General features: G+C 36.9%; 1 pseudogene; it reads left to right on the top strand.

Annotated features, from left to right (window-relative positions):
- The first annotated feature begins 1,711 nt into the window (after positions 1–1,711).
- Positions 1,712–26,164, top strand: LOC128049536 (UDP-glucuronosyltransferase 2B18-like; annotated as a pseudogene).
- The last annotated feature ends 343 nt before the right edge of the window (positions 26,165–26,507 follow it).

Here is a 26,507-nt window from a genome sequence, read left to right as displayed (position 1 = left end):
ACTGTGGTTAGCAGAATAATGACCAACAAAGACATCTAAGCCCTAATCCCCAGACACTGTGAAATGCCAGCACACATGGTAAATTTTAGTGAGCTTTGCAGATGTTATTATCATTAAAAACTTTGAGATGAAGAGAATATCTTTCATTATCCAGGTCTAGCCCATCTAATCACATCCAAATTTTCTTAAAAGCAGATAACTTGACCTAGGTTCAGAGAACCAAAAACATAGCAAGATGAGAAGTAATCAATCTGCTAATGCTGAATTTGGAATGGAGGAAGGGGTTGGAATGCAGAAACTAGGGGAGAAATGCACCAGGGAATGCAGGCAGCCTCCTGAAGCTGAGAAAGAAAAAGAAACAGATTCTTCCCCTAAGCCTCCAGAAAGACATGCTTAGCTGTTCCAGCACCTGAAGTTTAGTTCATCAGACTTCTGATCTAAGAAGTAAATTTATAAAGTTTAAAGTTCTGAGTGTCTAGTAAGTTGTTACACCAGTAATTTTAAAAAAATAACTAATTAATACAAAATTAAATTCTATGATTCTGTCCTTCCCATCATGGAAGGAAAATATTTCTTTATATTAACAGCTTCTACAGAGACATGGTGATAAGAAACAGAACACCTTAAGACCCAATACTCGTTTTATAAATGGATCACTGGAATGATCTTGTTATAGCTCATGGACACAAATACTGAAAGCTAAAATAAAATCAACCTGAGAAATAATAATTCAACGAGAAACCATTTGATTTGCAACTCAAACACTGACTCCAAGCAGGTTCGATCCCTGGGTCAGGAAGATTCCCTGGAGGAGGGAATGGCAAGCCACTCCAGGACTCTTGCCTAGAGAGTTCCATGGACAGAGGAGCCTGGTGGGCCACAGTCCATGGGGTCACAGAGAGCTGGACATGGCTGAGTAACTAGCACTTTCACTTTCATGCTCTTTCAAGTGCTAATTACCTCTCCTCTAGAAATTTTAAGACTTTCCAGATTAACCCCCTTTTTGTGGGGTTCTTTCATCTCATATCTAGATTCTCACAATCTGTCATAAGAAATTTTCAGAAATGAAATAAGGAAATATCTCTCCAGGACTTGAAACTTTCCAAGGCTCCTCACAGCCTACAGAGCAAATATTTATATAACCACAATAAATTTCTACTCATACTCAGAGGAAACTGTGTTCCTTCAGGCTTTCATGCTTTTTCACATTGCTCTCTACACCTAGATTCCCCATACATACCTTTTATACTTGACAAAATAATAGTCAGTACTCTCTGCACCAACACCACTTTGTGAATATCACTTCTTTACTCTCCCAGGGAGATTTGGTCTGTGTTCTAAAGGGACTTACAAGAGGCTTCATAACCAAAATTGTCATGACTAAAAGTAATGCCTCCATCATGGACACGCAGTATCCATTTCCCTTTCCTTTTCTAGATTTTCAAATCTATATTTCCCCTTTAATTCTTTCCTCAGTGTCCAGGAAATCAAAGCTTATATCACTCACAGAATCAATGTTTTGCTTAGAACCTATATCCACATCCTTCTTAAGAGAGATTCTCCTCTCATTTCAGGTCAATAGATTATTGATATCATGAAAACAAATCTATCCCATTACATACATCTTCCCCTACCTGCTTCTAATTTGATGGGAATTTCTGGTAAGATTTTTTTAATATCATATATCTCAATTTAAAAAGTAGGATACAAAATGAAGTTCAGAAGAAGGTACTAAGAGGATAAATTTTTTGAAGAATAAGTTTTGAGGAAATGTTGAAGAAGTGAGAGGAATAGAAGGAAGGACACAAATGTTCAGAAAAGGAAATGATCATAATTCAGAAGCAATATTCTCAAAGGAAAGTGACTAAAGCTATACTAAACTGACTGAAGTTATACTCAAAGGATGCTCATGTTCATATAAAGAGGAAAAAAGGAAGGAATAACTTCAGTGAAAAGAACAAAGGTGAGCTAAATGAAATGGAGCTAATAAAATAGGCATAAAAATATGCAGAAAGAAATGCTTAGAATGCTCAAATAAATCAGAATGTGCCTGTGTTGACAATATGCTGCTTTCTTATCTGCAAACTCCCTACATCCTAGGTAATTTCCTTTTACCCTAGAGCCAGAGCATTTGCAGTGATACTGGGATTTATTGTACAGAGAAGCACAAAATCATCTATACTTTTCTTTATCTATTTGCTTTCCAAATCCTCTGAACTGGAGATTAGCTTGCAGAGGAATTGCTAAGGCAGACTCTTGGAAACAATCTTTAGCTCATAGTCATTGTGACCTTACCAAGTGGCAGTTATATTTTAACTACTTAATTGATTCTGTCCCAGATATGAGGGAGAGCTACCTCTGAAGTTAAGGAAGCTTATGAAGAAGGTTTGGATTTTATCAAGATGTCTAAGAGATGGGCTTTTTTTCTTGTGCTTTCTTTTTATTTCAGCTGTGATTTCTGTGAAAAGGTGCTGGTGTGTCCAGTGGAATAGAGTGACTGGATCAATTTAAAACAATTTTGGATGAACTTGCTCAGAGGGATCATGAAGTGACTGTGCTAGCATCTTCAGCTTCCATCCTGGTGGATCCCAGTAAACCCCTCTGCCCTTAAATTTGTGTCTTATCCTATATCCTTCACTAAGAATGAGCCTGATTTGTGTTTTATGAAATAGATCAAGATATGGGCATATGAATTACTGAAGAGTACATTGTGGGCATATGATTTAAAGATGCAAAAAACATATCACAAATATTCTGATACTGTTCAAAAGCTCTGTGCAGATGCAGTTTTAAACAAAAAACTTTATGAAAAAACTGAAAGAGTCCAAATATGATGTTGTTCATAGAGATGCAATTTCTCCTAGTGCTGTGCTGCTGGCTAAACTGCCTACCCTACCTTTGGTCTACAGTCTTCTATTTACCACTGGCAATACCTATGAAAAATTCTGTGGAGGGCTTATAATTCCTCCTTCCTACATACCTATTATAATATTTGAACTTAAGTGACAAAATGGCATTTATGGAGAGAGTGACAAATATGGTTTATGACCTATATTTTGACTTTTCATTTGAGACTTTTAACAAGAAGTGGGATAACTTTTACAGTGAAGTAGTAAGTAAGTCTGTACATTTTCCCTCCAGTAGATGAAAAGAAATCTTATATTCTTTGTGTGGGTTAGAGTGGTATAATTTGTATTTTCTTATGTTTAGTGTCAAAATGGAAATATAATAACTTCTTAGTCAAAAGGTATCAACTATTCAGGAGAGTGTGCAAAGTAGTCTAGAACTCTGTGACATTGGAAATGTTTCTCTATTTGACAGTAATAGTCCTTTATGTTAATATTCTTGAGGCTTATTTATTTTGAAAGTTATGTATGCACTGCACTTTTCATAAATTATAACCTCTGTTATTTATTTCTGTAAAAGCAACTATCCTAAAACTCACAGTTTAAAAGAGAAACCATGCTGTTTGTTCATGACCCTATGAATCAGAAATTTGGGCTGGGCTTAGGAAAATGTCTACTCAGTGGGTTTTGCCTGGGCTTAATCTTTATGATACTGTTAGTTACCAGGCGTGGCAGAAGTGGAACAGTCCAAGAAAGTGTCACTCACATGGCTGGGGTTTGGCAGATTAGCAGGATGCTTTGATTGTTTCTTCCAGGTGACCTCTCCAACAGAAAACCTTGGACCTTTTTGGATGGTAGCAAAATTCTAGAATAGGTTGTATGAAAGTTATAGGTCTAGATTTGAAATTCACACAAAATGACTTCTGCTACCTTCTATTAGTAAAACAGGTCAGGCGGCAAATTCAAAGGGTGAAGAAATCGCCTCCACCTCTCAATAGCAAGAGTTACAAAGAGTAATAGCCATTTTTAATATGCTATAGTAAGAAACTTCATTAAATATATTTAAAAATCAAATGAAGGTTAGTCATGAGGAAATATCTTTTAAACCTGGATCAGTTAAAAAAAAAAAAATATATATATATATATGTACAAAGCAATCTGATATTTTGTATAAACTTTGTGTTTACTTTTCTTTAAAATTAAACATTTCTATGTCCCAAAGATTCGGACATGACTGAGCGACTGAACTGAACTGAACTGAACTGAACTGATGTTCCTTTTAGCTTTCAGAATCAAAGTTCCTGACATCTCTCTCTAGATTCCAATCTTCTACTATATTAATCTCTCTAACATCTCCATCATCTAGTCTCTCTATTAAGAAGAAAAATTGCTTAGCTGTGGATGAGTTTCTCTGAGAGTTATCTAGTATTATTCCTTCTCTCTCAATGGATTAAATGTCATTTACTAAGTAAACTTCTAGTCTTTCCCATTTCATGCTTTCCTCTATTTCCTTGAGACTGATCACTTAGGAAGGCTTTCTTATCCCTCCTTGTTCTTCTTTGGAACTCGGCATTCAGATGGATATATCTTGCCTTTTCTCCTTTGCCTTTAGCTTCTATTTTTTTCTCAGCTATTTATAAGGCTTCCTCAGACAACCATTTTGCCTTTTTGCATTTCTTTCTGGGGGGATGGTTTTGGTCCCTGCCTCCTGTACAATGTTATGAATCTCTGCCCATGGTTCTTCAGGCACTTTGTCTATCAGATCTAATCCCTTGAATCTATTTGTCACTACCACTGTATAATCGTAAGGGATTTGATTTAGGTCACACCTGAATGGTTTAGTGTTTCCCCCTATTTTCTTCAATTTAAGGCTAAATTTGGCAATAAGGAGTTAATAATGTGAGCCACAGTCAGCTCCCAATCCTGTCTTTGCTGACTATATAGAGCATCTCCAACTTTGGCTGCAAAATTATATAATCAATCTGTTTCGGTATTGACCATCTGGTGATGTCCATATGTAGAATCTTCTCTTGTGTTGTTGGAAGAGGGTATTTGCTATGACCAGTGTGTTCTCTGCAAAGCTCTGTTAGTCTTTGCACTGCTTCATTTTGTCCTCCAAGGTCAAACTTGCCTGTTATTCCAGATATCTCTTGACTTCCTACTTTTGCATTCCAGCCCCCTATAATGAAAAAAACATCTTTTCTGGTTAGTTCTAGAAGGTCTAGTGGGTCTTCATAGAACCATTCAAATTCAGCTTCTTTGGCATTAGTGGTTGGAGCATATACTTGGATTACTGTGATATTGAATGGTTTGCTTTGGAAACGAAGAGATCATTCTGTCATTTTTGAGACTGCATCCAAGTACTACATTTCGGACTCTTTTGTTGACTATGAAGGCTTTTCCATTTCTTCTAAGGGATTCTTGTCCACAGTAGATATAATGTTCACCTGATGAATTAAATTAACTCATTCTAGTCCATTTTATCCACTGATTTCTAAACTTTCAATGATCACTCTTGCTACCACCTGTTTGACCACTTCCAATTTACCTTGATTCATGGACCTAACATTCCAGGTTCCTAGGCAATATTCTTTACAGCATCAGACTTTACTTCCATCAGCAGTCACATCCACAACTGGGTTTTGTTTTCAATTTGGCTCAGGCTCTTCATTATTTCTGGAGTTATTTTTCCACTCCATTTTATCCATTAGCATATTGGGCACCTACCAACCTAAGGAGTTCACCTTTCAGTGTCATATCTTTTTGCCTTTTCATACTGTTCCTGAAGTTCTCAAGGCAAGAATACTGAAGTTATTTGCCATTTCCTTTTTCAGACTTTATTTTCTTGGGCTCCAAAATCATTGAAGATAGTGACTGCTCCATGAAGTTAAAAAACACATGCTCCTTGGAAGACAAGCTATTACAAACCTAGACAACATATTAAAATAGGCCTAGACATATTGAAAAGCAGAGACATTACTTTGCTGACAAAGGTCAGTGTAGTCAAAGCTATGGTTTTTCCAGTAGTTGTGTATGGATATGAGAGTTGGAGCATAATGAAGGTTGAGTGCCAAAGAATTGATGCTCTTGAACTGTGGTGCTGGAGAGACTCTTGAGAGTCCCTCGAACTGCAAAGAGATCAAACTAGTCAATCCTAAAGAAAATCAGTCCTGGATATTCATTGGAAGAACTGATGCTGAAGTTGAAGCTCCAGTACTTTGACCACCTAATACAAAGAACTGACTCATTGGAAAAAACCCTAATGCTAGAAAAGACTGAAGGCAGGAGGACAAGGGGATGACAGAGGATGAGATAGATAACTGGATGGCATCACCAAATCTTGGAGATGAAGTAGAGGAATCTCTGGGAGTTGGTGATGGACAGGGAAGAAACCTGGCATGCTGCAGTCCATGGGATTGTAAAGAGTCGGTTAAGATTGAGTGACTGAACTGACTATGGAAACCTAAAACATCAGGGATTAATATTAGAATATTAAAAAACATCAGGGGTTAATATTTGATTATCAATGTTTGCTTTGATTCTATAGCACCTGCAGTTTGAAAATTAAGCAAAAGATGAGAGTCCAGTAGATTTTTCATATATGAATGATTGCTAATCTTGATTCTATGAGTGTATCCTTTCAACAACAAATATTTATTGAGCTTTCTCTTCATTGCTGTTGTTAACTAATTTGGGGAGCAGAAGGAAATTAGTAGATATTTGTTGAGAATTTACTCTCTTCCATGAAATCTAAGACCATCATATTTCTTAATTCATAGGATAGATACATAGAGATCTTATTCATAGGCAATATGATTCTCATTTTCTACATATAGAAACTTAAGTAAGGTAACCTATTCAAGTTTTCATGAGGAAGAAGTGACAGAGATGGGATTAAAACATAGCAGTCTGGCCTCGGAGTAACCACTTTGCATATTGTGATATATGAAAGAAAAATAGGAGACTCTAATTTCAAAATTCCATCTATGATTTGGAGAAATATTATGGTAAGCATCAAGTGTGCTACAAAATAGAAAAGATTTGTTTCTCTTCATTGTGGTGGTCTTCATAACAGACATTCTCCATATCACTCAACTAACCAAACTTCTCTTTGCCAAGAGAGATGTTCCCTCACTACGTTTTACTCAAATATATATATATTTGTGTTTGGAAATTATTGTAAAAATTTTGGAAACCATCCTTAGCAGAAACTCTTTGTTGCTCTCAATGGCTAAGAAGATTTACAAGGTTGATTTAAGATTACATATACATTGTGTATGCAATATTCAAGATTAAGATTACATATATATTGTATGAGGTTATAGAAGGTAGAGGCTTGAAGAATAGAACCAAAACCAAAATCTAGGAACAAATCTGCTAAAAATTAACCAAGAATCACAGGTCATAGAGAATAAACTCTTAGACGAGGTTCCATAGCAGGGTCATGCGAGTTCATGTGAAGTGACAAAGGGCATCACATGCCAAACTGTCAGTGTAGAAAGCTGGTTGGTGAATGAAGTGGGAGGATGATTAGGCCTATCTAAAATAAAAGACTAAGCAAATAATCCAAAGACCAACGTTTCTAAAATAAATAATTCAGAGATTAAAGTTTCTAAGATAAAAGTTAATCAGGAATCATAGGTCATAGAAAAGCAGCTTGTAAGTAAAGGCAACATAATAAGCACATGCACAGCAATGTGAAGGAAAACATGGTAAAATATAGCAAAAAATCAAAGTAGAATGCTGGGCTGTGAATGGAGTGTATGTGTGAAGATATATTAGGCAAAAAATCCAAAGCCATAAAAAAGCTTAGAGAAATTTTAGGTAAGTAAGGGGACAGAGGTGCAAGTGACTGGTGCAAATAGACTTTTGCAACCAAGGCAGGTTTTCTAGCCTGGCTTTCCAGAACGTTTATGTCACTCCTTAAACAAAGAGCCATCACAGCATTGCTGATTTACTCTAAGAATAGAGATTAACAAAGGAGATCCTTTAACCATGTTATAAATACTAAAAAGGAAGATTTTGATCAGTCTTTATCAGGTGAATCTCCCTTATCATTCATTCCAATGTGCTTTTTAATATTTACTTTTAGTTTTTCCAATATTTATAATTTTTCTGGAGACCAAAGACATAAATTTAGACACAGGAACACACTTGACAGACTGAATCATAAGATAGTTCCTTAGCTGCCCATCCTTTTTTCCTTTTTAGGCAGTTATCAAGCAGCCTTCCATTGCCAGTAGATTGTAGTCATCTATACAGTCAGAATGTTTCAAATTTCCTAGGAGAGAAAAAAATAAATAACATAAAGATGGAGGTGAAAGCCATCATTTCATTTAGTGCATCTCAATTATCATACACTTTCTTGATCATAGATGGTTCAAGAATTTAGTCCCACAGTAAGTTTCTTCTTCAAAACATACAGAAAAAGTTGAGACTTTAGCTATAGGAGGGAAGGCTATTGATTCCTGGTGACATCTGCATCTTTAGAGAGTCTTCTTAAACCACTGGAGTGTCTTGTCTTACCTTTATCTATACTCTGAAAAGTTATCATGAGTAACCAGGATCCTCTGGTGGCTGGCTAGGTGACCTGAAGACCAGACTGAAATAAGTGTGAGAAGTCCAAATTCTTCATGCTGTTGGTCCATATTTAATGTGGAATGTCATTAATAATCTTTAGAAAACAATACCTATGTGAGTGAGATCAAGTTGGTGAAGTAGAAAGACCCTGGACTTATCTCCTCCCATGGACACACCAAAATACAGCTACTCACAAAACAATTATCTTTGAGAACAACCTGAAGACTAGCAGAAAAGACTTTCCACACCGACAGATATAAAGAAGGAGCCACAACAAGACAAGTAGGAGGAGCAGAGGTACAGTCTAACTGGGACCCAAAACCTGAGGTTGGCCACCTACAAACAGGAGGAATATCACAGGTTCTCCTCCAGGAGATAGTGGTTTCAGCCCCCACATCAAGCTCCCTATTTTGGTAAGATATACCCCAGAATGTCTGGCTTTGAAAACCAGAGGGTCTTACATTCAAGAAAACAGGAGACTCTGTAAACACAGACTGTTCTCAAAGGGTGTACACAAAATCTCACTTAGTTTGAGTGCCAGCAAAGTCAGTAGTTTGAAAGACACCTGGGTAAGAACCACTTGCTGATCTTGGAGCATCTCCTGGAGAAGCATTGTGCAGCTGGGACTACACCTGGGGATGTGGCTCTGGTGGTAGCCATTTTTGGGATCTCCTTCCATCATTCTGACACCAACCCTGGCTAACACCATTTTAGAATCCTCCTTCTAAACTATTAGCACCAAGAGCTTCCCCTGCCAATGGGTTCATGGCAATCACATAATGCTGGGTTCTCCCTGGAAGATGGGATCCTCAGTTAGTTTAAAAAATGTTTAAAAGATCAGAACATTAAGTAAAAATGCACAAATATCATGAAAGTGATGCAAATCTAATGCTATACAGTGGGAAACAAGATCATTTAGAATGCAATATTCATCACATATGTAAGTAATTACAGAAGGAAATTGACTTAGAATTAAAATCTATTAGTGAACTTGTAACATGTGATGCAAGAGTTAATCTTTAGGTATGCCTGTATTGCTATGAACTTTCCTCTTAGCACTGCTTTTATAGTGTCCCACAGGTTTTGGGTTGTTGTGTTTTCATTTTCATTAGTTTCTATGCAAATTTTGATTTCTTTTTTGATTTCTTCTGTGATTTGTTGGTTATTCAGAAGTGTGTTGTTCAACCTCCATATGTGGGAATTTTTAATAGCTTTTCTCCTGTAATTGAGATCTAATCTTAATGCATTATGGTCAGAAAAGATGCTTGGAATGATTTCGATTTTTTTGAATTTATCAAGTTTAGATTTATGGCCCAGGATGTGATCTATCCTGGAGAAGGTTGCATGAGCACTTGAAAAAAAGGTGAAATTTATTGTTTTGGGGTGAAATGTCCTATAGATATCAATTAGGTCTAACTGATCTAATGTATCATTTAAAGTTTGCATTTCTTTGTTAATTTTCTGTTTAGTTGATCTGTCCATAGGTGTGAGTGGGGTATTAAAGTCTCCCACTATTATTGTGTTATTGTTGATTTCCCCTTTCATACTTGTTAGCATTTGTCTTACATATTGTGGTGGTCCTATATTGGGTGCATATATATTTATAATTGTTATATCTTCTTCTTGGATTGATCCTTTGATCATTATGTAGTGGCCTTCTTTGTCTCTTTTCACAGCCTTAGTTTTAAAGTCTATTTTATCGGATATGAGTATTGCCACTCCTGCTTTCTTTTGGTCTCTATTTGCATGGTATATCTTTTCCAGCCCTTCACTTTCAGTCTGTATGTGTCCCTTGTTTTGAGGTGGGTCTCTTGTAAGCAGCATATAGAGGGGTCTTGTTTTTGTATCCATTCGGCCAGTCTTTGCCTTTTGGTTGGGGCGTTCAACCCATTTACGTTTAAGGTAATTATTGATAAGTATGATCCCGTTACCATTTACTTTATTGTTTTGGGTTCGGGTTTATACACCCTTTTCGTGTTTCCTGTCTAGAGAATATCCTTTAGAATTTGTTGGAGAGCTGGTTTGGTGGTGCTGAATTCTCTCAGCTTTTGCTTGTCTGTAAAGCTTTTGATTTCTCCTTCGTATTTGAATGAGGTCCTTGCTGGGTACAGTAATCTGGGCTGTAGGTTATTGTCTTTCATCACTTTAAGTATGTCTTGCCATTCTCTCCTGGCCTGAAGAGTTTCTATTGAAAGATCAGCTGTTATCCTTATGGGAATCCCCTTGTGTGTTATTTGTTGTTTTTCCCTTGCTGCTTTTAATATTTGTTCTTTGTGTTTGATCTTTGTTAATTTGATTAATACAGATGTGTATAACGGACTTTTGGACTCAGAGGGAGAGGGAGAGGGTGGGATGATTTGGGAGAATGGCATTCTAACATGTATACTATCATGTAAGAATTGAATCGCCAGTCTATGTCTGACGCAGGATACAGCATGCTTGGGGCTGGTGCATGGGGATGACCCAGAGAGATGTTATGGGGAGGGAGGTGGGAGAGGGGTTCATGTTTGGGAACGCATGTAAGAATTAAAGATTTTAAAATTAAAAAATAAAAAAAATAAAAATAAAAAAATAAACATGAGTTAAATTGCACTAAAAAAAAAAAAAAGAGTTAATCTTTAATAGTCACATGAACCTAGAAAAATTCAAAGATGCCAAGGGAAGAAGTTATTATGAGCTATGTAATTTTCTCACTTGCATGTGTTTTTCCCTCTCTTTTTTCCCTACATATGTTTGTTCAAATTGTAAAACACTGGCATTATTTGTTCATCTTGGCCAATACAGAACTGAAACTTTATTGGTCTCTCTTCTAAGAAAAAATAGATATATATTCACAAGTTCCCATATATTCCTTTCCCTATTTTCTTTTTCAGGAAGACCCACTACATTGTATGAATTGATGGGTAAAACTGATTTTGGTTGATAATAAGCTATTGGGATTTTGAATTTCCCCAATCATTCTTACCAAATTTTGATTTTGTTGGAAGACTCCACTGAAAACCTGCCAAACCCCTGCATAAGGTAAAATTTTGATCTTGAAGAGAGTTTTTTCCATTCCCAGCCCAAATACTGTCTTATGGAAATGACAGGGGCAATATATAAAATTTCTTCACTCCATTCCTTCATTTACTGTGTGTTTCATGTTTCACTATTACTTAATATTCTGGGGTGTAAAAAGTATGAAAAGTCATAAAAAATATGAGAGAAGTGCAAGGTTATATGGATATAGCCACTATGAAAAACTCTTCCAACACAAGAGAAATAATATTTTTTCAACAAATGTGTATTCTTTGTCTGCCAAATGCCAAATTCTATACTCTTACAGAAGAAGGAGGGGTGGAAGAGAGAAATACAATGGCAGTCCTTGGGAATCTTACAGACTGGTCAGCCAGAAAAATATGAATGTTAAATAATTACTTATAATAAAGTACAAATCAAAAGATACATAAGATTGAGGTGATGTGGGAGTGATCTCATATTTTATTAAAGTAAGTTGCAATGAAATATATGAAAGAATCAAATTCTGATAATGCAATATTAAAATTGGAAATATAGGAGAGTATTTAAAGACTATGGAACTGAGTGACTGAACTGATGGAATCTGGTCCTTTAATATATGGTACTATGATAGGTAAGAAATATACAAAAAGCAGGTTCTGCCATAGTGCCTTCCTATAAAACATGGATGCATGAGAATAAAGGAAGAAATGTATGGTCTACTTTATAGGCCATAACTACTGAGAATAAAAATAATCCAGGTTAATAATCCAGATACATAAAGCCCTTGGGCTTCCCAGGTGGCACTAGTGGTAAAGAACCTCAGGTTTAATCCCTGGGTCATGAAGATCTGCTGGAGAAGAGCATGGCAACTCACTCTAGTATCCTATGAGCAGAGGAATCTGGCAGATTATAGTCCATAGCATCGCAAAGAGTCAGACAAAATTAGAATGACTTCGATCACATGTACATGAAGCGCTTACACAGTGCCCAAAATATAGTGATTCATAACTATTGGCCACCATGACTTAAAACTTTTGTCCAAAGGAATTTGCCTCAGAAATCAAAAACAGAAAAAAATATTAAAATAATATTTGAAGTTTTAAGCAGTCTCAACAGTAACTACACTGGAGAGATTCCTTCTGTTGCGTGTGTGTGTATACCGTCAAACTCATGATATTTTTTCCCAAAACCTTTGTGAATGCACTTCAGTATTTTTTCTCATCTTATCTGAGGTGAAAGAACTTCACAACACAAAATAGGCCAGAAATCATTGCATCCTGATAATACAATTCATGAAAATAAGCCTCTCTCAGGAACTGGTGCTAGTGGTAAAATACTGACCTGCCAATACAAGAGATGTAAGAGTCACAGATTGGATCCCTGGATTGGGAAGATCTCCTGGAGGAGGACATTCCAGTATTCTTGCCTGGAGAATCCCATGGTCAGAGAAACCTGGCAGACTATAGTCCATAGGTGTGTGAAGAGTTGGAATCTAGTGAAGTTACTTAGCACTCATGACACAATGCCTAATTTCATTAGGTATAGTTCTATTTCAATCATGTAAACTGCCTGATTTCTTTAATACCATAGTTGGTAAAGAATCTGCCTGCAATGCAGGAGACCTGGGTTTTATCCCAGGGTAAGGAAGATCCCCTGGAGAAGGAAACAGAAATTCACCCCAGTATTCTTGCCTGGAGAACTCCATGGACAGAGGAGCTGGGCAGTCTACAGTTCATGGGATCAAAAGGGCATTGAAACATGTATACTGTCATGTAAGAAACGAATCTCCAGTCTAGGTTCGATACAGGATACAGGATGCTTGGGGCTGGTGCACTGGGATGACCCAGAGAGATGATATGGGGAGGGTGATGGGAGGGGGGTTCAGGATTGAGAACTCATGTACACCCGTGGCAGATTCATGTCAATGTATGGCAAAACCAATTCAGTATTGTAAAGTAAAAAAATTAAAAAAAAAAAAAAAAAAGAATCAGACATGACTGAGAGACTAACTTTCAACCTTCACTTTTCAAGCTGCCTGATCTCACACCAGGTTTGGAAACAAATATAGTAAGGTAAATAGCAAGGAGGAAGTGCCTGGTTTAGTATTAACCTGCACAGTGTTGTTGCTGTTCAGTTGCACAGTCATGTCCAACTCTTTTCGACCCCATCAACTGCAGCATGCCAGGCTTCCTTGTCCTTCATCATCTCCTGGAGATTGTTCAAACTCATGTCCATTGATGCAGTGCTGCCATCAAACCATCTCCTCCTCTGTCATTACATCTCTTGCCTTCAATCTTTCCCAGCATCAGGATCTTTTTTAATGAATCAGCTCTTTGTATCAAGTGGCTGAAGTATTGGAGTCTCAGCTTCAGCATCAGTCCTTCCAATGAATACTAAGGATTGATTTCCATTAGAATTGATTGGTTGTATTGCCTTACTGTCCAAGGAACTCTAAAGAATCTTCTCTGGTGCCACAATCCAGTTCAGTCCAGTACAGCTCAGTCATGTCCAAATTTTTGTGATCCCACGGACTACAGCATGCCAGGCCTCCCTGTCCATCATCAACTCCTAGAACTTGCTCAAACTCATATCCATTGATATCGTGATACGATCCAACCATCTCATCCTCTGTCATCCCCTTCTCCTCCTGCCTTCAATCTTGCCCAGCATCAGGGTCTTTTCTAATGAGTCAGTTCTTTTCATCAGGTGGCCAAAGTATTGGAGTTTCAGCTTCAGCATCAGTCTTTCCAATGAATACTAAGGACTGATTTCCTTTAGGATGGACTGGTTGGATCTCCTTGCAGTCCAAGGGACTCTCAAGAGGCTTCTCCAACACCATAGTTCAAAAGCATCAATTCTTTGGTGCTCAGCTTTCTTTATAGTCCAACTCTGTCATCCATACATGACTGCTGGAAAATCCATAGCTTCGGCTAGATGGACCTTTATCAACAATGTCTCTGCTTTTTAACATGCTGTCTAGCTGTCTAGCTTGGTCATAGTTTCTGCCAAGGAGCAAGTGTCTTTAATATCATAGCTGAAGTCACCATCTTCAGTGATTTTGGAGACCAAGAAAATAAATTATCTCACTGTTTCCATTGTTTGCCCATCTATTTGCCCTGAAGTGATGGGCCCAGATACCATGATCTTAGTTTTCTGGATCTTGCATTTTAAGAAAGCATCAAATCATTGATGTTCAGGCTTCTTTATGGTCCAGTGATAAAGAAACCACAAGCCAGTGTAGGAGCTACAGGAGATGTGGGCTCAATTCCTGAGTCAAGAGATCCACTGAAGTTTTTCAGTAGCTCAGTCATGTCTGACTTTTTGCCACCCCATGGACCGCTGCATGCCAGCCTTCCCTGTACTTCACTGTCTCCCAGAGCTTGCTCATACTCATGTCCATTGAGATCGTGATGCCATCCAACCATCTTATCCTCTGTCATCCCCTTCTCCTGTCCTCAATCTTTCCCAGCATCACGTCTTTTCTAATGAGTCAGTTCTTTGCATCAATTGGCCAAAATATTGGAGCTTCAGTTTCAGTATCCATCCTTCAAATGAACATTCAGGACTGATTTCCTTTAGGACTGACTGGTTTGATCTCTCTGCTATCCAAGGGACTCTCAAGAGTCTTCCCCAATACCACAGTTAAAAACTTGCACAATAGGATCCACATTTTTAAATGCAGATGACAGTTTTCCGTAACTTTATGTCATGAACCATTATTAGTTGTAGATAGCTGGATCAGATGTTTTACCCAAGTAGTCACCCTCTTATGATGTAAAACCCACCAAAAATAAATAGCTTACAGGCAAAATCTGTCACATTCACTGTATATCATAGCATCAGTATCCTTTAAATGTCTGGGCTAAGATCAGAAATAAAATCAAATTTATACTCAACATTTAAACATCCCATATAAAAATAGTGATAATATATGATATTGCAATTTCATTAGGTTTTGAATAAAAATAGGGTGAAATAAGCTATGGAAATTTTGAAAAGCTATTTCCTTAACGCAGATGAAATGAACGTAGCCTACCCAGTCCATGCTAGGTAGAAAACAGAAATAAAATTTTAAGACAAGAAAAAAATACTTTCAGCAGTCTTTGTCTCTTTCAATTACTGTAATATCATGAGAAGTTTAATAGATCAGAGTCTTAGCTGAGGCTTAAATTTAGGGAACTTGTGGGTATTGGGAATTTGAAACACCAATAAATAAATAATAAATCATGGTTAATAAATTGAGAGTTCTTATTTATTTATATAGAGATGATTTAACTAGAGTGCTTTTCTTCTTTTGACAAGCAATTATATGTAAACTCTTACTCTGTTTATATTATCATGAAAAAGTGAAAAGCAAAAGTATTAGCTACTAAGTTGTGTACAACTCTTTGCCATCCCATGGACTACAGCCAACCAGGTCCCTCTGTCCATGGAATTCTTCAGGTAAGAATATGGGAGTGGGTTGCCATTCCCTTTTCCAGGGGATCTTCCCTATCTGGGAATTGAACCTGGGTCTGTCTCCCACCCTGAAGGTGGATTCTTTACTATCTGAGCCACAGGGAAAGCCCATCACCCTTATATTATGATACTTAGCCTTATAATCAGGAAAGCCTATATATCAGAAGACCTGTCCTGAAAACTTCTAAGAAGGAAAGTAGATCAATTTAGTAACGAATACATTGGACAAAGAATGACATATAAATTCAAGAAGCTGAGCCTCAGACTGTTTTTCATTCTATTTGAGGAATTCTGTAAGGAGTTCAGGTCCTTTTAAATGCCTGTCTTTTGTCAACTTCTCCAAAACAAACCAAGAAAGAAAAAGAAAAAAAAAATAATAATAACTTGATCTTGCTAGGCTAGGATTGTTTAACTTATTATAGGAAACAAGACAGCATTTGGACAGGTTTCATCAATTTTCAGTAAAAGGAAATCAGAGAAAGATAATTCTAAGGTGTTGAGCTCTGGTTGGTGATATTAAGGAGAGCTTAGTAATGTATGGAACAGTTTGGAATTTAGCAAAGTTGAAGGGATAACTTTGGATTTCTGGACAGAGTAAGGTCCTGAATCTTGTCCTGGTGAGCAAGCCATATGTTTTAATAAGCATACTATTTCACTTGTGTGCTTGTATACTCCTGTCATCCTGGGACAAGTTACTAAGCCATTGTTTCTGGATCTTAGCAATATTTAACAGAGAATGAGAAAAAAATTCCTGGCCCTGCTATTGTTTGAGATATGGAGTAAAAATTACATTGCTTTCAAAACTCACTGAAGAAAATCAATGTGTTTTCACAATGTGAAATGTTCTTCACTGGAGACTTTCATTTTAGTGACATCCCGTGTTAGTAAGTGATAAATAAAGCACCATTCTTGTTAGTAGTCAGTGATAATACATTGGTTAAAGAAAAAAATTGCGTATCACATCTCTTTCTAAATGGTTTTAATAGTATATTAGAAGATGATGCTATTCTAACAATTCTCTCTTTAGAAATGTATGTATTCATGTTCTTCAAACAAACTAAAGAAAGAAGGAATGAAACAAAAACCCTCGCTCTGCTGATTCCCCTTCATAATAGAACGAACTATTTCTTTTCAGGAAATCGAAGAGTTTGTCCAAAGCTCTGGAGAAGATGGCTTTGTAGTACTGAGTTTCTGAGTTTGGGGTCAGTGGTTGAAAACCTTCCAGAAGAAAGGGCTAACATGATTGCATCGACCCTTGCCCAGATTCCACAGAAGGTCTGTTAAATAGCCTTTGTACTGAACAACTACTTGAATGAATCTCTTTAAAGTCTGGAGTGGGTCCATTAGAATGTTTTTTGCAAAGGGGAGAGAAACAGAATATCATGACATGGTTAGATCAAAATGAATTGGTATATCTGTTTTTTCTTTGGGAGTTGAATTTTAAAATGGAACAAGGGAGACATATATGCTTAAATGTTCCAATTCAAGTTTTACTTTGTTCTGAGAGACATTTCTATCTTAGAGATGTGGGAGTTCTGAGCAGCTGAGAGGTATCCTGTTGCAGTTCAATTGGTAGTTGCACTCAATATTCGATATTTAAAATAGAATTTTGAAAAAGACTGAGTTGGAGCATAAAGATTGAAACCCTTCCTCCTACTCCTGCTCCCTCTTTTACCAAGATAAAAACAACGTGTGTCTTAAAACCTGTCATTGAGGAAAAGATCAAGAGAGAAGCCTGGAATCCAGGGTTTTTTCCTGTTAAAACAGAAAAAGATGACAGGAAGGGGCATGGGCTCCAGCTTTAAGGTCTCTTAGCCCTGCCCATTGGAGAAGGTGATGGCACCCCACTCCAGTACTCTTGCCTGGAAAATCCCACGGATGGAGTAGCCTGGTAGGCTGCAGTCCATGGGGTTGGGAAGAGTCGGACACGACTGAGCAACTTCACTGTTACTTATCACTTTCATGCGTTGGAGAAGGAAATGGCAACCCACTCCAGTGTTCTTGCCTGGAGAATCCCAGGGATGGGGGAGCCTGGTGGGCTGCCATCTATCGGGTCGCACAGAGTCAGACACAACTGTAGCGACTTATCAGCAGCAGCAGCAGCAGTACTGCCCATTAGCAACTTGACCTAATCAACATACTGTTCTGACTGACTGGATTAACAACTGCTTTCTCAGAGGTGGGGAGGAAGAGGAGAGGTAAAAACTGGGAAGCATGGAAAGTTCAGTGTTAGCGGAGAAAAAATTAGAAAGACGCTTCCTGCTAAAGTCCTGTAGTTATTTATGGTAGTATAAATCCATCAGTACTCCTTCATTAGCTGTGAACTACTTGCCTCAAACTACCCCAAACAACCCTTACTATTTTCATCTTTGATAAACTGGAATCAGGCTGACAGCCTTAACAAGTAATAGATAGCTACCTACCTTAAACAAACAAACAAACAAAAAGCCTTACCCCACTAACTATACAAAAAAACTTCATGACCCAGATAATCACAAGAATGTGATCACTCACCTACAGCCAGACATCCTGGAATGTGAAGTCAAGTGGATCTTAGGAAGCATCACTATGAACAAAGAGAGTGGAGGTGATGAAATTCTAGTTGACCTGTTTCAAATCTTAAAAGATGATGCTGTGAAAGTGCTGCACTCAATATGCCAGCAAACTTGGAAAACACAGCAGTGGCCAGAGAACTGGAAAAGGTCAGTTTTCACTCCAATCCCAAAGAATGGCAATCCCAAAAAGCCTTCAAATTATCAAATAATTGCACTCATCGCACATGCTAGGAAAGTAATGCTCAAATTTCTCCAGCCAAGCTTCAATAGTATGTGAACTGTGAACTTTCAGATGTTCAAGCTGGATTTAGAAAAGGCAGAGGAACCAGAGATCAAATGTAAACATACCCTGGATCATCAAAAAAGCAAGAGAGTGCCAGAAAACATCTACATTTGCTTTGTTGACTATGTCACAGACTTTGACTGTGGGTATCACAACAAACTATGGAAAATTCTTAAAGAGATGGGAATACCAGACCACCTGACCTGCCCCCTGAGAAATCTGTATGCAAGTCAAGAAGAAACAGTTAGAATTGGACATGGAATGACAGAATGGTTCCAAAACAGGAATAGGGTACGTCAAGGCTGTATATTGTCACCCTGCTATTTAACTTATATGCAGAATACATCATGAGAAATGCCAGGCTGGATGAAGCACAAGCTGGAATCAAGATTGCTCGGAGAAACATCAGTAACCTCAGATATGCAGATGACACCATCCTTATGTCAGAAAGCGAAGAAGAACTAAAGATCCTCTTGGTGAAAGAGGAAAGTAAAAATGTTGGCTTAAAGCTGAACATTCAGAAAACTAAGATCATAGCATCTGGTCCTATCACTTCATGGCAAATAGATGGGGAAACAATGGAAACAGTGAGAGATTTTGTTTTGGGCTCAAAATCACGGCAGATGGTGACTTCAGCCATGAAATTAAAAGTTGCCTGTTTCTTGGAAGAAAAGCTGTGACCAACCTAGACAGCATAATAAAAAGTAGCGACATTACTTTACCAACACAGGTCCGTCTAGTCACAGCTATGGTTTTTACAGTAGTCATGTATGGATGTTGAGTGTTGGACTATAAAGAAAACTGACCACCAAAGAATTGATTCTTTTGAATTGTGGTGTTGGAGAAGACTCTTGAGAATCCCTTGGACTACAAGGAGATCCAACCAGTCAGTACTAAAGGAAATAGTCCTGAATATTCATTGGAAGGACTGATGCTCAATCTGAAACTCCAATACTCTGGCAACCTGACGCAAAGAACTGATTCATTGGAAAAGACCCTGATGCTGGAAAAATTGGAGAAGGGAGGAGAAGGGGAGGGCAGAGGATGAGATGGTTGGATGATATCCCCTACACAATGGACATAAGTTTGAATAGGCTCTGGGAGTTGGTGATGGACAGGGAGGCCTGCTGTTCTCAGTCCATGGGGTCGCAAAGAGTCAGACATGACGGAGTGACTGAATGAACCACTAATCTAGGATTCAGGGTTATGTCATCCCATTGAGAAATGAGAATTTCAGCATCAGCGATTTCTTTGGGGTGGGCATAGAATCACTGATGCATTCTAAATTAGTATTTTCTATTGTAAAAAATGCAATTAGATCTCTTAACAGCACAAACTGGTAATTTGCTTATTTCAGTTTATAATGATCAATGAAAATTAATGCGGTACTCTCTTTTTAAAAAGAATTATTTCTTTTATTATTCTGCAATTCCTAGCTTTGTACAAAATATGTGCATGGATAATTCCACTATTAATACCTTTGGAGGAAAAAAATGAAACAATGTCTTAATAATTTTACACTTCAAAGATTATAGGAAGTGATTTTCCAATATGCAGTGTAAAATAATTTATATTCTCTCTGCTAGTTGAAGAAACTTTATCTCATTATACCACATAGAAGAAAGTATAATATTGCTCACAAAATAAAATAGAAAGATACCCATTTCTATCAAAATGCTTCTTGGAAAAAGTAACCATAAGCAAATCTTCACTGATTTCTCTCAGAAACTGCTGAGCAAGCAAAGTATTTTCTAGATTCAAACCACAAGTTTGTTATATAAGATAGCCATATGAAATGAAGTTGCAGAAATTTCAGTCAACTTTTTGTATACACTACAGTTCTGATTGATTCCTGAATGCTTTTAACTATTAAATTACATTATTTACAACCTAATTTCCCTCAAGTCTTTAGAACTGGTCATAGCATAATGTAGTAAACAAAATGATAGTTGATCAACAAGGTCCCAGATTTTTGCTACTTTGATTTTTGTTTTGAACTATTATTTAACATTATTCAACATTCCTGAGCAGAAATGTCCACATCTGTTCATTGAAAAAAAGTGGGGCAAGATGAATTCTTACTAGATTTTAATTTCTAAAATGTTCTGAGCCTGTGATCTTATTAGTGGAGTTGAGCCTTTTCTTGGTCATAGTAGGTTGTGTGGAGATTTAGTGGGAAGAAACCAGATACATTAAGAAACAATGCTCAACTTTGTAAGTGGACCCCACAGAATGATCTTCTGGGTAAGAAGGTGGCAAAAAAATACTAAATTCTAATTAAGAGAAAATCTCAGGGACAATAGCAGAACAGCAAGCTAAAACATCAACACCAGATAACAATTATCTTTCGCTTATAAATTTTCAATAGCTTCTTGACTGGTCATCTTGTCTTCCCACTCTTTTATCTCAGCTCTACTGCTATTGTAGTGCTTTTATCTAAAAGGATATAAGAAACACCCATACTTTTCCTTGAACTTTCAGTAACTCACATTGCCTAAAAATAAAAGTGTAGCTGATAGAAGATGACTTTGTAAACAGCACATCTATCATTTTTCCTCTATTGCCAAATGCCCCCTGAGATTCTCCATACGTTATCAGAATGAATCATTCCCTCTGTTCCTAAGAAACAATGTGTCTTCACCTCCATGACTTTGAACATGGTGTTCTCTGAATCAAGAATCAGTCCACACTTGTCCTCTGGACAAGGCAACTCTGCACTAACATCCCCTCTAATGTATAGCTTTCCCTCATTTCCTCAGACAGACTTCCTTTGGAAATTCACAAAAGTTTACATGATCCCATGAGCATAGCAATCCTCAGCAGAAAGCATTGCCTTCTTTATTGACTTATACTGTCAATTTCTATTTCTAACCATGGGACTCAGAATTTATTGTTCTCATTGAAATCTTTCTTAGGTCACCCGAAAACCAAAGCTTTTATCACTCATGGTGGTGGCAATGGCATCTCTGAGCCATTTACCATGCAATTTACCATGGTGGGACTCCCTGTTTGTTGATCAACCCGATAATGCTCACATGGAGGCAAAGGGAACATCTATTAGACTTGAACACAATGTCAAGTGCAGATTTGCTCAATTCATTGAAGACTGTCATATATGACCCTTCGTGCGTGTAACATTTCTTTAACTTGATAGTATCTATAGATAGATAAGTTCTCTTTTCAACAGTGAATATGAGTTTCTTTCCCTTATTAAGAAGATAATTTTAAAATACTTAAAATTATACAACCAATCTTAATTTTACTTTTACATTCAACCAGTTGTTTCAAAGTTTATTTTAACCCTATTGATTTAATGAGCAACTGCTGCTGTTTAGACTCTAAGTGGTATCTGACTCTTTGCGACCCCATAGACTGTAGCCTGCCAGGCTCCTCTGTCCATGGGATTCCCAGCCAAGAATACTGAAGTGGGATACCATTTCCTTCTCCAAATGAGCAACTAATTAGTATAATAATTTCCATGCCAAAAAAAAAAAAAAAAAATCTGAAAGCTCTATAGCCTATTGTAACAAGTATGCATTTATTAGTGTATGACAGAATCCATACAAGGGCTCCCTGATGGCTCAGTGGTAAAGAATCTGCCTGCAATGCAGGAGACATGGAAGACATGGGTTTGATCCCTGGGTTGGGAAGATCCCCTGGAGGAGGAAATAGCAACCCACTCTAGTATTCTTGTCTGAAAATTCCCACAGGTGAAGAGACTGGTAGGCTGAAGTCCAAAGGGTCACAAAGAGTTAAGCCACAACTGAGCAACTGAGCATACACAGTACATCCATAGAAGACTGAAAATTGAGAAAGGAATTATTTCAATTCAATGCTTAGAATTTCTGAAGCTAAAAATACTAAGAATTGCTAATCTTCTTATCTCTATAGGTTTGCTTATTCTGAACACTTTACTTCAATAGCATCATACAATATGTGATTTTTTTAATATATAACTGACTTCTTAGCAAAAAAATTTAGTTAGATCTATATTGCAGCATGTACCAGTACTTTTTATTATTGAATAATATTCTGTACTATATCCATACCATATCACAGTCTAATTAATACATTCATCAATTGATGGACATTTCATTTTTTTTTCACTTTTATCTATAATGAAAAGAAGCTACAAACACTGTTATACATGTTTTTGTGAACATAGCTTTTTATTGCTTTTTGGTAGCTATCTAGATATCATACACTGGGTCATGGGATAACTTTATATTTATGAGAAACTACCAAACTGTTTTCCAAAGGGGTCACATTCTACATTTTCACCAACAGTGTATGAGGGTTCTTCTAATCTTCCATATTATTGTCAACACATGCCACTATCTATTATAATTTTTATTTTAGGCATGATAATGAATATGTTCTCTCTGGTCTTGATTTACATTTTCCTTATGGCTACTATGCTGCAAATATTTTCATGTTTCTATCGGCCATTTTTATCATTTGGCCGATATTGGCCAAATGATATTGGCCAATTTTTATCAGACTGGACATGTCTCTTCCAGTCCTTTATCCACTTTTTAACTTGGTTGTCTTTTTTATTATTAAGCTATTAGAATGCTTATGTGTCATATATACAAGTCTCTTTCAGATAGATGTTTTACAAATATGCTCTCCATCAGTATGTTACTTTTCTCTTGCCAGTGTCCTCTGAAACACAATCTTTTAGGAAAATTGATAGAATACATCTTTAATAATTAAATATTTCCATACTTTACTGAATCTGTTAAAACTGTTAAAATTTCCCACAAAGGAAATATCCAGCTCAGATGTCTTCATCACCAAATATGTCTAAATACTTAAGAAAGAAATACTACCAATCTTATGCAAACTCTTCTAGATAATGTCAAATATATTAGGTCTTTTCAGGTCATTTGATGAGGCCGTAATCCTTACTATCAAAACAAGGCAATGACATTACAGGAAAAAATATCTTTTAATACAAATCCTTCCACAAATCAAATGCAGAACTAGAATGCCATATAAAAAGTACAGAACATCTTGATCAAAATGGGCTTATTCCAGGATTGAAAGTTTGTTTAAATGTATAAAAATGAATATAATTCAATAAATTGTCAACATAAAAGAGAAAAATATTATGACTAGTCCAATGATTAAATAATTGATAAAAATCAACATCCATTAGTGATAGCAAAAGAAATATTTTGCAAACTAAAAATAGAAATTACTTTAATCTTACAATAGATATATTAAAAAAGCAATACAAATGATTACACTTCCTGGCAAAATATATACTGCTTTATCCCCTTCATTAGAAATCAAGAAAATATAAATTAAACCTCATTTTTACTTCATCATAAAAGCTAAAATTTGAGACTTATCACAACCAAGCATTGACAAGAATGCGGAGAAATATGAACCTTTCCATACTGCTGATGAGAACACAAATAATTAAACCACTTCAGAAAACTGTTTAGTAATATTAAAGAGACCTAAACATGCATGCAGCCTTCTCTTAGCAATTCCACTCTTAGATATATAACTAATAAAGATGTATAAATATATAAACCAAAATACATATATCAGAATAATTACACCCCCATGACCAAAAAGCTGTTAGCAATCCAAATGCCCAATGATCAAAGAATGAATAAATAATTTGTGGTACTGTCAGACAAGGGAATACAATACAACAGTGGAATCAACCAACATCTACACAAGTCAGACACAAATAACTACATACTATGTGATTCCAATATGAACACAAGTTAAATCATTGTATGGTGTTAGAGATCAGGCTAGTACTTAATCTGGGGAAGAGAGAAGTGACTGGAAGCTTCCACCAGGAAGGAATGCCTATCAGGAGTTTATAATACTCTATAGCCTGATCTGGGTAGGAGTTATATTTGTCTTTCACTTGGTGAAAATTTTCTAGCTTATTTTAGTTTTGAGCTGTTTAAGTGAAATTGTGCAGCTTTCATGCATGCTTTATAGTTAAGGGTTTATTTTAGAATATGTAACAAGTTTTAAAGTGTCTACAGAGTAAACAGGAAAATAAACAAATGAAGAAACAAGCAAAAATAGTGAAAGAATTGCCATTGACTACTATCTTGGTGTGATCAAGAAAAGACACTCTACCACTCTGAACATAATACTGAGACAAAGTCTTCGATCAAAAACCTGAAACAAGCTCCAGGGTATTGTGGAGAAGAATGTTCCAGAAGAACAAAAGGGACTGCAGGTTCAAAGGTGCTAAGGTAATAAAACATTTGCAACATCAAGAAACAGCTAGAAGGCCAATGTGCCTACAACAGAGTGCCTGAACAAAGTGATCAAGGAAGGGATTACCAGGGGTCTGAGCATGTAGGATACTATGGACCAAAGAAGAGATTTGGGTTTTATTCTAAATGTGATAAGAAGCCAGATGGAAATTTTGAGTAGAGAGATGTAATTACCTAATAGTTATCTCCAAAAAGTAATTTTGTCCACTGGTAGAAAATAGATAGTGGAATGGAGAAGAGTCAAAGCACCTGGACTGGTTAGGAGTCATTTCATTTTTTATTACGCTATTACTCTGTTCTATTATACTTCCACAAGAACATCATCCTGAACTCTCCTTTCCACTGTCCAACTTACAGTGTTTGGAATGGCTCTTATCAATTCCTATGGTAGAAAAGATTGAAGTTTCCCACCTGACCTTCCATTTTCACTTTTTAAATAACTGTCAATCATAAAATTTCAATTTAAAAGTCAAACTTTCAATGAGGATCCAACTAAAAACAGACTACTACTTCTGTAATTGTAGCTTCCCTTGTGGTTCAGCTGGTAAAGAGTCTGCCTGCGATGCCAGAGTACCTGGATTCAATCCCTGGGTTGGGAAGATCCCCTGGAGAAGGGAAAGGTTACTCACTTCAGTTTTCTGGTCTGGAGAAATCCATTGACTGTACAGTCCATCGGGTCACAAACAGTTGGACAGGACTGAACAATTTTCACTTTCACTTTTCTGTAATTCTATGACATTTACTTTGAATAATTTATATGACTCTTTGAAAACCATCTATGCCATTGGTATACTTAAGCAAAGTAGCTTCCTTTCAATGTTTGTATCTTTGTACTTCTTTAGATAGAAAGGAAATGCTACGAGGCTATTAAGAATTCACCATGATCAGCCTGTAAAGCCCCTGAACTGAACAGTCTTCTGGATTGAGTTTGCCACATGCCACAGAGGAGCCAAGTACCTGAGGCCAGTCACCCACGACCTCACCTGGTACTAGTACCACTCTCTGGACATGATTGGGTTCCTGCTGGCCTGTGTGGCAACTGTTGTATTTGTCATCACAAAGTGTTGTCTGGTTTGTTTATGGAAGTTTGCTAAAACAGGAAAGGAGAAAAGGGAGTATCTGTATCTGAGAACTGTAGCAAGTTTACTCCATGGATGGAACTCATCCAGCAAAAAGGAATTATAAGGATCCTGTCCTCCTGTGACAAAATGGCTTTTCAGAATTCAGCATCTCAGATTAAAGTTTGTTTTCAAGGGATTTTCTGTTTAAGAATTTAAATAAGTCATGCCAAGAGAAAAGCTGGTGAAAAATAAAATAAACATGAAATTATATGGGTATATATTGAAATTTATTATTTTAACTCAAAAGTTATACTGAAAAGTGCTGGGAGCCAGCATGGGAATCCCACCCATGGCAAAGGTCATGAGAAAAGGGGCCTGACAAACACAAAGCTGGGATCAGGCCTCAGGGGTCCCTCTAGACTTTCTTGAGCATCTACCCCCAAAAACAGAGTCTGCCTGCTTTACTG

The sequence above is a fragment of the Budorcas taxicolor genome, chromosome 6 (assembly GCF_023091745.1).
Source record: "Budorcas taxicolor isolate Tak-1 chromosome 6, Takin1.1, whole genome shotgun sequence".
Classification (NCBI taxonomy): Eukaryota; Metazoa; Chordata; class Mammalia; order Artiodactyla; family Bovidae; genus Budorcas; species Budorcas taxicolor.
This window is presented reverse-complemented; position numbering and strand designations above follow the sequence as displayed.